This window comes from Triticum dicoccoides, chromosome 3B (assembly GCF_002162155.2).
Source record: "Triticum dicoccoides isolate Atlit2015 ecotype Zavitan chromosome 3B, WEW_v2.0, whole genome shotgun sequence".
Classification (NCBI taxonomy): Eukaryota; Viridiplantae; Streptophyta; class Magnoliopsida; order Poales; family Poaceae; genus Triticum; species Triticum dicoccoides.
Genome location: NC_041385.1, coordinates 796,461,645 through 796,473,955, shown reverse-complemented (window position 1 = coordinate 796,473,955; position 12,311 = coordinate 796,461,645). Strand labels below are relative to the sequence as shown.

The 12,311-nt window shown below is 42.8% G+C and overlaps 1 pseudogene; it reads left to right on the top strand.

Annotated features, from left to right (window-relative positions):
• LOC119280071 overlaps positions 1–12,311 on the top strand; it is a 55,975-nt pseudogene that overhangs the window by 23,882 nt on the left and 19,782 nt on the right.

Below are 12,311 nucleotides of genomic sequence, written 5' to 3'. Positions count from 1 at the left end.
TGCTTTATTTTTTAATTCTGTTTGCTTTTAGGTCAGCAAAATTATAAACTTTCTGATAGTGCCATTAGTTTTAGAAAAATTATTTTGTTTTTTTGTTTTCTTTGTTGCTTTATTTATTTTATTTTGTTTCTACTTACAACAAAATACTTATTGTTGCTATTTTTATTTATTTATTAAATTTTATTTTTAATTATTTTTCTTTTAAGTCACAAAAATTATAAACTTTTTGTTAGTGCCATTAGTTTTCAAACTTAAATAGTTAGAATTTCAATTCTTTTAAATTTGTTTGAATCACAAGTTTGTGATTAACTTTACTAAAAAATGAGCATAGATGCGCCCATAGAGAAAATTCAACCTAAATTCATAATAAATTTCTATGAATTTCAGAGAAATTCAGTATGAATTTAGGTCAAATTCCTTGTATAAGGGCATCTATTTTCACTTTGAGAGGAGCTCAACAAGGCAGAGAGGGAGGGGCCTATAAACCGGTGTGAGCACCCTTCGGTTGGCGAGGTGGGACTAAACTCTGACCGCAATGAGGACCAACCCTTTAGTCCCGGTTTGTGGCACAAACGGGGACTAATGGTCATGGGCCAGGGGCGAGGCGCATTGGTCTCGGTTCGTGCGTGGAACCGGGACCAAAAGGTCCAGACGAACCGAGACCAATGGCCCACGTGGCTGCCCTCTTAAGTGTTCTCGGTGAGAACATAGTTGACAAGGAGCGAACCGGGATTAATGGTATTACAAGGTCCAAACCATAAGACATTAAAGAATTTCAAATGAACTCTGAAAAAGTTGGAAGTTGGCATGGTATCATAATTTCACAAACATAGCATGTGCATGTACAAAACGGACAATGGTATCATACTCGTCTGTTACATAGTTGGCATGGTATCATCATAATAGTTGCGGGAGAAAGTCTTCACTTTTTCTTCGCTTGTGTCATTTGCTTATTGCGCTGTAACCATGGATAATCTTCATCGTTTATCAGGATGCTTTGGTCAACCTTGACTTTGAAGGGAGGAATTTCATGAAACTTTTCATAATCTTCAGACATGTCTGTCTTGCCCTCCACTCCCACGATGTCCCTTTTTCCTAAAAGAACTATGTGGCGCTTTGGCTCATCATATGATGTATTCGCTTCCTTATCTTTTCTTTTTCTCGGTTTGGTAGACATGTCCTTCACATAGATAACATGTGCCACATCATTGGCTAGGACGAACGGTTCGTCAGTGTACCCAAGATTTTTCAGATCAACTGTTGTCATTCCGTACTGTGGGTCTACTTGTACCCCGCCTCCTGACAGATTGACCCATTTGCACTTAAACAAAGGGACCTTACATGTTCGTAGTCAAGTTCCCATATGTCCACTATGTAACCATAATATGTGTCCTTTCCCCTCTTGGTTGCTGCATCAAAGCGGACACCGCTGTTTTGGTTGATGCTCTTTTGATCTTGTTCATTCGTGTAAAATGTATTCCCATTTATCTTGTATCCTTTGTAAATCAATACAGTCAAAGATGGTCCCCTGGACAACAAGTACAGCTCATCACAAACAGTCTTGTCACCTCTGAGACGTGTTTCCAACCAACTGCTGAAAGTCCTGATGTGTTCACATGTAATCCAGTCGTCGCACTGCTCCGGGTGTTTGGAGCGCAGACTGTTCTTGTGTTCATCGACATACGGGGTCACCAAGGTAGAGTTCTGTAGAACTGTGTAGTGTGCTTGAGACCAAGAATATCCGTCCCTGCATATTATCGAGTCCCCTCCAAGCGTGCCTTTTCCAGTCAGTCTCCCCTCATACCGTGATTTAGGGAGACCTATCTTTTTAAGGCCAGGAATGAAGTCAACACAAAACCCAATGACATCCTCTGTTTGATGGCCCATGGAGATGCTTCCTTCTGGCCTAGCACAGTTACGGACATATTTATTTAGGACTCCCATGAACCTCTCAAAGGGGAACATATTGTGTAGAAATACGGGCCCCAGAATGACAATCTTGTCGACTAGATGAACTAGGACGCGTGTCATGATATTGAAGAAGGATGGTGGGAACACCAGCTCGAAACTGACAAGACATTGCGCCACATTACTCCTTAGCCTTGGTACGATTTCTGACCCGAATGGGTAGGGTATGGGTCGGCATATTCACCCATGGGTAAGCCCGATGGGTAACCCGATTAGTCACGGGTAGGGCATGGGTACAAGGTCCTGCCCATGGGTCGCCCAATTAGCTGACATGTGGGCCATTTATATCTAAATAGTAGTAGTAGGCTAGCCTCCCACAGTCCAGCCCACCGTTCCCGGCCCAGTCCAGTAAGTCAGCACCTAGGTTTTACGAGGCAGAGAAGCCAACCCCGACCTCCACTCACCACTCCTCGCGCAGCCACAATGCACAAACCTAGCCGCCCCACTCCTGCAGTCTCGCTCTCACCCTCTCCCAGTCCCATCGGCAAGCCGCCGCCGCCGCCCACTGTCCGACACCGTCGCAGGCTGCCGGATCCCCGCGGCCGCCATCCTCCTGGGCCATAGGATCCCCGCTGCCTCCATCCTCGTGGGGACGTAGGATCCCCCTTGCAGGCCGCCTCCATCCTTGATAGATCTACGGCCAAGCACCACCTCCGCCTGCATCCCTCGAGCAGCAGGCTCACCGCGTTGGAGCAGCAAGGCCGCCATCTCTGCATCGATCCCGTCCAACCGGAGCAGCACCGCCGCCATCCTCGTTCTTCCTCCAGGGCTTCACCGCACCGGACCAGCACCGAGGCCATCATCGCGCCGGAGCAGCACCGAGGCCATCACCACGCCCTCCTTCTGTCTCACCAAGGTTGCAATAGTAGAACAATTCCCAACCTTTTCTATTCAGTTTACATCAGTATAATAGATGAGAGATGAGTTCAACTAAGTAATTTTATGTGGTCTTGTATAGATGAGTTCACCAGTGGATAGTTTCTCGGCGCCGGGAGTGGAAAAGCTCAGCCGTGCATGGAACTCAACATGATAAGTCATCCACTCCACAAGCAACAGAGGGTACAGATGGCATCGAGGCTAAGACGACCCAAGGTATCGTTATGAATCTGAACTATTTTGTTAATGATTGTGAAGCTGAACCTGGATGTTTATTGTATATTAGGTTTGCATATGTACCAGCACCACATAATGGTGAAGTTATTTGTCAAGCTTTGCATGAATGTCTTCTTGATTGGCATCTAGAGAGGAAGTTATCCACAGTCACCCTTGACAATTGCACATCTAATGACAAGGCTATCGATATCTTGATAGATAAGTTGGATACTAAATCCCTTATGTTGGAGGGTAAGTATCTGCATATGCGTTGTTGTGCACATATCCTTAATCTGATTGTGAAAGATGGAATGAGTGTCATGGAGAAAGGTATTGCTAGAGTCCGCGATAGTGTTGCATTTTGGCAGGCCACACCTAAAAGGCACAAGAAATTTGAAAAGATGGCACACACTCTAAACATTGACTATTCTAGAAGGTTGTTTTTGGATTGCAAGACTAGGTGGAATTCAACATATAAAATGATATCCATTGCATTACTATACACTGATGTGTTCGAGAAACTAAGAACACGTGAGCTCCTATTCAATTGTTGCCCAACCGTAGAAGATTGGAAATTTGCAAAAGAACTTTGTGATAGGCTACAAGTTTTCTTTGAGATCACTGAACTATTCTCAGGGACTAAATATGTTACCACAAATCTGTTCTTCCCCAAAATATCTTCTATTCGTCTAGCAATACGAAAATGGTCTACTAGTGAGCATGTTCCTTTGCAAAAGATGTCTGAGGAAATGAAGACGAAGTTTGAGAAGTATTGGAAAGATGTCCATGGTCTTATGTCTGTGGCAACAGTCCTTGATCCAAGATATAAGCTTCATATGTTGCAAGCTTTGTTTGGCTCTCTCTATGGGTTTGAACATGCAACTACAGAAGTGGAGAAAATTAGAAAGTTAATGGGTGATTTGTTGCTAGAATATCAAGCATCTGATGGTGGTGTGGGTACCTCGGAGTCACAGGTAGGTAGGAGTGTTTCTACCCAAGGTGGTGCTGCAGTAGATGATATGGAGAATATATTTAAACAATATATGTCCTCGAAGCCTGTTACGAGTGCTTCTCGTGTGCGGACAGAACTGGACTTATATTTGGAAGAGGAAATTATCCATAGGCCAGAGGGTCTCGACATCATCAATTGGTGGCAGTATGCAGGTATCAAGTATCCTACATTGCGAAGAATGGCTCATGATATACTAGCCATTCCTGTAACAACTGTGGCGTCAGAATCTGCCTTCAGTACTACTGGGAGAATACTAAGTGCACATAGATGTTCACTTGCACCAAACATGACCGAAGCTCTTACGTGTATGCAAGCTTGATCCCGTGCAGACATGTTAGGTGATAATCTATTTCAATCATGACTCTTCTTTCCATACACAATATTATTTCCTTGCTATATGTTAATATCTAAATCTATGCATCAGGGGATTGCAATTCTACTCTCTTTGCAGACTTTGAAACTGTTCTTAAGGATGACACAGAAATGATGGTAACAGATTCTTCTTTTAGCAACTTAGCATGCCTTTTAATCTTAGATTTTAATGCAAATCTTGTTCTTTACTTTGAATGCTTCTATTTTCTTATGTTTCAGGAGGTTGATGATCAATCCATCCTAACTGAAGCTTGAAACATGATTGTATGATGTTGCTGCTGCTGCTTGGTTGCGACGAGAAGGCCGACGAACCGGCGTGCTACACTACTACCTGCTGTTATTTACATTTATCCATGGGCTGCTACACTACTACTTCCTAGTGCTAGCTTGTTGGCACACAACTACTCAACCTGAACCTTGTATTTGTGTTGCTACTGAACCTTGTATTTCTGCTGCTATTTGTGCACCTGAACCTTGTATCTCTGCTCCTGAACCTTGTATTTGTGCTTCTGAAGACCTGCACCATGTATTTGTGATGCTATTTGTGCTCCTGAACCTTGTATTTGCCTTCCTGGTATTGTGTTTTCTAGCTGTTCTACTATATATTCACATCGATGGTTAGTAACTGAAGCTATTTGTGCATTTTGCCACTGTGTGAACCAATATTTGTTGTATGAATTTTGCCACTACTCTGTTGTACACTTTACAAGAACACTATACAGCAGCCCGATGGGTAACCCATCGGGTTCGGGCATGGGTCTGATCCTTCGCCCATGGGCAGGGTCGTGGGCGACTGGGTAGACCCATTTAGTAATCGGGCATGGGTTTGGTAGACCTCGACCCGGGCAAACCCGACCCGACTGCCAGGTTGAACGACAGTGAAGACGGCGACGGGGCGTGACGGGCCGCTAATATAAACCTAGACAAATCTCGGGAAAAATAGAGTTCGGAGGTCGTGTTTCGAGAGGAGAAAGGTTAACTAGTATGGCTCGGGCATTTCATCGAAAACCTCATGTGCATAGGAGGTGAGCTAGACCCGGGACTAATGGGCTGACCCGGCCTGAACCAAAGCCCTCTTTTCTACTAGTGCCTTTTACACCTCTCTCCTTCACATTCAAAGAAATAAGATATAGTGTACACATGACAGAGGTATTCCTTTTTAACGGAAATATTAAAATTACAAAATTTCCTACATATTCATGCTCACTGTGCAAATTAACCTATGTGTATACCATCGTATATAATGGCTTATCCGATAAAAATGCAGGAAGTCAAAGCACAAGGTGTGAAAGAGGACAGATTGGAACTGTTGAAGGGTATCAGTGATTCATTTAGGCCAGGTGTGCTTACAGCTCTCATGGGTGTCAGTGGTGCCGGTAAGACCACACTGATGGATGTGCTGGCTGGGAGGAAGACCAGTGGATATGTAGAGGGCAACATTACAATATCTGGCTACCCAAAGAAGCAAGAAACTTTTGCTCGTGTGTCAGGATACTGCGAGCAGAATGATATCCATTCACCAAATGTGACCGTCTACGAGTCCCTTGCATTCTCTGCATGGCTACGATTACCGGCTGATGTTGATTCCTCAACAAGAAAGGTTCGCAAAGAACGAAGACTCTACTATAATCACATAATAAGCATATATCATAGAAGAACATGATGAGATTATTTAGTCAGTCTTTTCTCCTTTTTATACAGTTTATTTTTTAATTGTGTGCTGTACTAACTAATTCATCGCACCAAACCTGGTACACAGATGTTCATCGATGAGGTCATGGAGCTTGTGGAGCTTTCCCCCTTGAAAGATTCATTGGTTGGACTACCTGGTGTGACTGGATTATCAACTGAGCAAAGGAAAAGACTAACAATTGCAGTGGAGCTGGTAGCTAACCCTTCTATCATTTTCATGGATGAACCGACATCTGGACTTGATGCAAGAGCTGCAGCCATTGTCATGAGGACAATAAGGAATATAGTGGATACAGGAAGGACAGTAGTTTGCACAATTCACCAACCAAGCATTGACATATTTGAATCTTTTGATGAGGTACTAAAACCTTTTATTATGGTACATGTATTTTGAGAAGAAAATGAACAACAACACATTGGCAGTTAACTGTCCGCGGACACTTTTAACAACTAATGGTCATACGTGTCTATGCAGCTCTTCCTGATGAAACTAGGAGGTGAAGAAATTTATGTAGGTCCACTGGGACGCCATTCATGTGAATTGATCAGATATTTTGAGGTGAGTTAAGAGAGAGAGAAAAAAGTATTGTATGTTTCCATATGCAGTTTTGCATTGAATAAGCTTGTCATTTAACTGCTTCACTTTGATTCTACCAAGGCTATTGAAGGTGTGAGCAAGATAAAAGACAGCTATAATCCTTCAACATGGATGCTGCAAGTGACTAGTGCAGTACAAGAACAGATAACTGGGATCAACTTCAGCCAAGTATACAAGAATTCTGAACTATATGGGTAGGTTTCTGGTGGCATTATTGTCCATAGTTTAAATCTAATCAAATACTCAAAAATTGTGGACATTTCTAGTTTCAATTCTAGACCTTATCTTGATATTTTTCAATTTTGGTTGTGTTTCAGGATGAACAAAAATTTAATAAAGGAGCTAAGCACACCCCCTGAAGGTTCAAATGACCTATCCTTTCCAACGCAGTACTCGCAGACCTTCCTCACACAATGTTCCGCTTGCCTGTGGAAGCAAAGTCAGTCATATTGGAGAAATCCCCCATACACTGCTGTCAAGTACTTCTACACTGTAGTAATGGCACTGCTGTTTGGAACAATGTTTTGGGGCATTGGCAAGAAAAGGTAATAATATATATATACAAAAGAATAAATGGGACTCCAGTCCCCACGTATCGAAATTAACCGGAGATATTTCACTCTTGCAGGCAGAGTCAACAGGACTTGTTCAATGCCATGGGTTCCATGTACGCCTCAGTTTTGTACATGGGGGTACAGAATTCCGCGACAATTCAGCCAGTTGTGGCTGTTGAGCGCACTGTCTTTTATAGGGAAAGAGCGGCTCACATGTACTCGCCTTTGCCATATGCATTGGGGCAGGTACAGTTACTTGGCACAAATTTTTTTATCCGGTCACTTTATTTACATGGTTATAAAACTAGACTCCGTCACTCTATTTATATGCCAACAAAACAAGACTAGAAATCAGATGCAAGAATATAATGAACATATGAGGCGTTGCTAACATGTTTAAGATCATATAGACTGAATTCATACAGAAAAGACGGTTAAACCAAGTTTCTCATCAAGTGAAAAGAAACAAAAGAACATGTATTTCCATTTACATGTTTAAGATCATATAGACTGACATGTATTTCCATTTGTAGGTTGCAATTGAGGTTCCATACATCTTTGTTCAGTCCTTGATATATGGCGTGATAGTGTATGCCATGATTGGGTTCGAATGGACAGCTGTGAAGCTGTTCTGGTACCTGTTCTTCATGTTCTTCACCCTATCATACTACACATTTTACGGGATGATGACGGTGGGCCTGACTCCAAACTACAACATTGCTTCCGTTGTTTCCTCGGCATTCTACACCATGTGGAACCTTTTCTCTGGATTTATAATACCAAGAACAGTAAGTACACTAGTATACTAGTACTCCCTCCGTCCCAAAATAAGTGTCTTGAGCTTAGTACAAATTTGTACTAGAGCTAGTACAAAGTTGAGACACTTATTTTGGGATGGAGGGAGTATCTGTTATTAACAGTGAACCGACTTTGCTCCTTGTTTTCCCTAACATACATTCTAAGAGCTGTTTTACGGTGATTGGGTTAGTACTCGGAGTACTTAGCAGTACTTACATGTCTGATCACGTCTGATTTTTATTAGCCGTCAGATCTTGCGGGGAATTTAAATTGATTAAATTTAATATGTTAATTGCGATAAGGGCATAATGGTCTAGGGGGAAATATCTTTTCTTGAACCGATCACCTGAGGACCAGATCCATGTCTACTCGATCCAGTTCAGAATCCTCCTCCGATCTATTCGTCGCTGCTCGCCGCTCCTGACCTTCTCCGTCCTCGACCTGCCCGGCGAGAGGAATAAATTCATCGTCCTCGTCCTCCACCCAACCAACCCCAGCCCCCCACGCCGTCACCGAAGAAGAAGAAGGCCGGATCTGCGCCGGCTGAATCGGCGGCGACCGCGGCGGGCGATCCCATCTCTTCGCGCGTACCATCCTTAAGGTATGAATTCGGCTTGGCGTTCTGCTCTTTCTCTTGGCCGTTGCGCCCCTCCACCGTGCATGCAGTACAACCTCAACCCCACAAGATCCTGGTACTGACTAGAACAACGAATGGAAAGCTTCATCGTGGCATAGTTTCTCTTGAGCTAATCGCATCATGTTTGTTTAAGTAAGATGTTGACGTTTGAGATGAGATATACTAAAGGAAGATGAGATAGTGGTTCCAGAGTTCACTTAATTTAGTTTATTAAAGTCATCATCACTTTAGGTTTGCATAGCGCATGAAATATAGTTTAAAGGAAGATGAGATACTACTTGTTGGACGTTGATGATTGGTTTCCCTCACATGTCAAACCAGCAAAGTCTTTTCCATGCACTTGTCTTTGCCTATGAGCTATTTTACACCTGCAACATTGATAAACAGAAAGATGTTGATGATTGGTTTCCCTCACATGTCATATGCAGGAAGACATGGTGTATGCAAGTGATGAGAGTATGTTCGAGTATGTAAATGTTGTCAGCAAGATGTTTGATAGTGAGGCTAAAGGCTATGAATTCTACAACAAATATGCTCTTGAAAAAGGTTTTAGTGTGAGGAAAAGCTACGTTGAGTGGGATGGATCCAACAAATACATAATTTTAAGGAAAATTGTGTGTAGTCGTCAAGGGTTTCGCGAAGATAAGCACATGAAAAGAAAGATGGAAGATAGAAAGAGGAGGCCACGAAGTTTAACTCGTGTTGGGTGTAATGCTAAATTGGTCATTACGAGACAGGAGGAAACCGGTCGGTGGTTTGTCAAGGATTTCATCGATGAGCACAACCATCCTCTAGCCCCACGGGATCTTTCTTGTCTGCTGCGTTCGCACAGACGAATTAGCGATGAGCAGAAAGCAGACATTGCGGACATGGAAAAATGTGAGATCCGTAAATACCGTATTATGGATATTTTGTGCTTTCAATACGGTGGATTTGATAAGGTTGGATGCATAAAGAGGGACGTTTACAATTTCTGCCATGCTAATAAGCAGGAGACAATCACTGCCGGTGATGCTAAAACGGTGATCATGCACATGATGGCGAGGCGAGAGCGAGATGTGGATTTTTTCTTCAAGTACTTGGTAGACGAGCATGGCCATCTGAAGGGACTGTTCTGGGCTGATAGTCAATCGCGACTTGACTACGAGGCTTTCGGAGACGTCATTGTTTTTGATAGCACATACAGAACCAACAAATACAATCTGCAATTCGTGCCTTTTGTCGGGTTGAATCACCACCGCAGCATTGTTATATTTGGCTGTGGTATAATTTCTCATGAAACAAGCCAGGCATACGAGTGGATGTTGCGGACCTTTTCTGATTGCATGGCACAGAAGCATCCGATATCTGTGATCACAGATGGGGACCTTGCAATGCAGAGAGCAATAAGGGTGGTCTGGCCAGACTCAAACCATAGACTATGTATATGGCACATTCAGCAGAACATTGTACACCATCTGCATGATGACGACGTAAAGGAGGAATTCAGATCTTTCATTTATGATACTTCTCCCATTAAAGAGCATGAGATAAAATGGATACAATTCTTACAACGGAATAAAGTAACCAGTGAGGAGTCTTGGCTGCATCAGATGTATCAGATGAGAAAGTTGTGGTGTGCTCCATATCTTGAGGGGCGTTGTTTCCTAGGATTGAGCAGCAATCAAAGGAGTGAGAGCTTGAACTCTGTGCTACATACACATCTTGAGGGTAAGATGTCGTTGTTTGAAATGCTAGAGCACTATGAGCGTTGCCTTGCGTCGCGACGGATTAACGAAGCTCTCCATGACGTCGAAGCCTTGCAATTTGTTCCATTTACAGAGGAAAATGCTTCGCCGCTTAAGAAACACGCCGCAACAGTTTTCACACCTAGGGTCTTTAAGATGGTCTTATGGAGCATAGATGCTGTCAGCAAATGTCAGATTAGAGAGATACTAGATGGATCAGAAGATTCCACTTATGTTGTGTCCAAGCAGGAAAGAATGGATAAAAAGTTTGGAGTGCGCATTGAAGAGCAAGGAGGTCTTTTGCACAGGGTGAGTTGTTCTTGCCGTAAGATGGAATGCGCAGGCACACCATGTTCCCACATTTTTTACATATTGGGGATTTTAAAACAAACAATTCTGCCCGGTTGTTGCGTTCCCACTAGGTGGACTATGAATGCAAAATGTGCATACGCACCTACCAGAAAAAACCAGATGTATGACTATTCGCTAAGCCTGCAGAGGTACCGCGAGTTGCTGAATTTTAGTCACACCGCGAGTTTCCAGGCATGCCACTCTGATGAGGACTATCACCGTCTAAAGATGCTTTTGCAAGCACAACATCATGGCAAGCAATCAAGTTTTGAACTAGCTGACAGCAAGGAGTCAACTAATGCTCAGCATAACAGCATTAGGTTTGGCCCGTTGATGCCGCACTCCCAGAAAGTTGATAAGGTTCTGGATCCCGTGCATGTGCCAGGACGAGGTGCACCGAAGAAAAGGCTGCAGGCAAAGACAAAGAAGTCAATATCACAGAATATCTGTGGCTATTGCAAGAAACCAGGTCACAATCGACGTAAATGCGCTAAATTGCTAGAGGTACGAAATATGTTCATATTTTTTTTGCATGTGTTTTACTCATAATTGATGTCCATGTGATTTATTCTATTCTTCTGTGTAGGATCTCGAGGCTGAACTGTGATATCTACATACAGCATGAACCGACGATGAGCCAGAGAAAGTCGTGTGCCATTCAGCTTTGTGTGACGTGGTCTTTACATTCTATTTCATCGTGACAGTAATTTAGTGAAGTGCAGTTGTACTGCCATGTTACTGTATTAGTTCGACATCTTTCGTTTCCACTTTCTGTGTGTATCATGTGATGTCCAACTTTAAGAATGATGATGTATTTCGACAAATTGGGCACTATGATTCTTCACCCTTACTATAGTTGTCATGCATATTCATAATCATCATGCATATTCTTCATTTACAGAGCAATAATGACTGACGTATTTTTTAAATAAGCGGGGCCCACTCGGGTGTGCTTGGAAATCTTTGAAAAACCTCCATGCACGTTCATCTTCGCTGCATGCAAATCGGGCGGCAGCCGCTGTGCCAGTAGCTGTCAAGGCCTTGATGAATCACTATTCACATGCAGGTCCCCGACTCTTGCATGCAGGTCCCCTTGAGGCATAGACCGATGTTTTTAGCAGTCAGTCTAGAGGGCATTATAAATTCAAAAAAATACAAAAACTTGGAAACATAGTTTTGTTTGTGGAAGAGATCATGTGTGCCAAAACTAAGGTGATTTGGAGGTGGTCGAAAAAATGCCCGCATTCCCGGAGGGACCATTTGGTCCTTAAGCCATTTTTTTTTTGAAAAAACGTGAATTTTTCCACCACCTCCAAATCACCCAAATTTTCTTGTACATGGTCACCCACATGTGCAAAACATGTGTATGCAAGAAAATTTTGAAAAAAATTATTTTACAATGCCCCCTTGAGGCATAGACCGATGTTTTCAGCAGTCAGTCTAGAGGGCATTATAAATTCAATTTTTTTAAAAAAAATACAAAAACTTGGAAACCTAGTTTTGTTTGTGG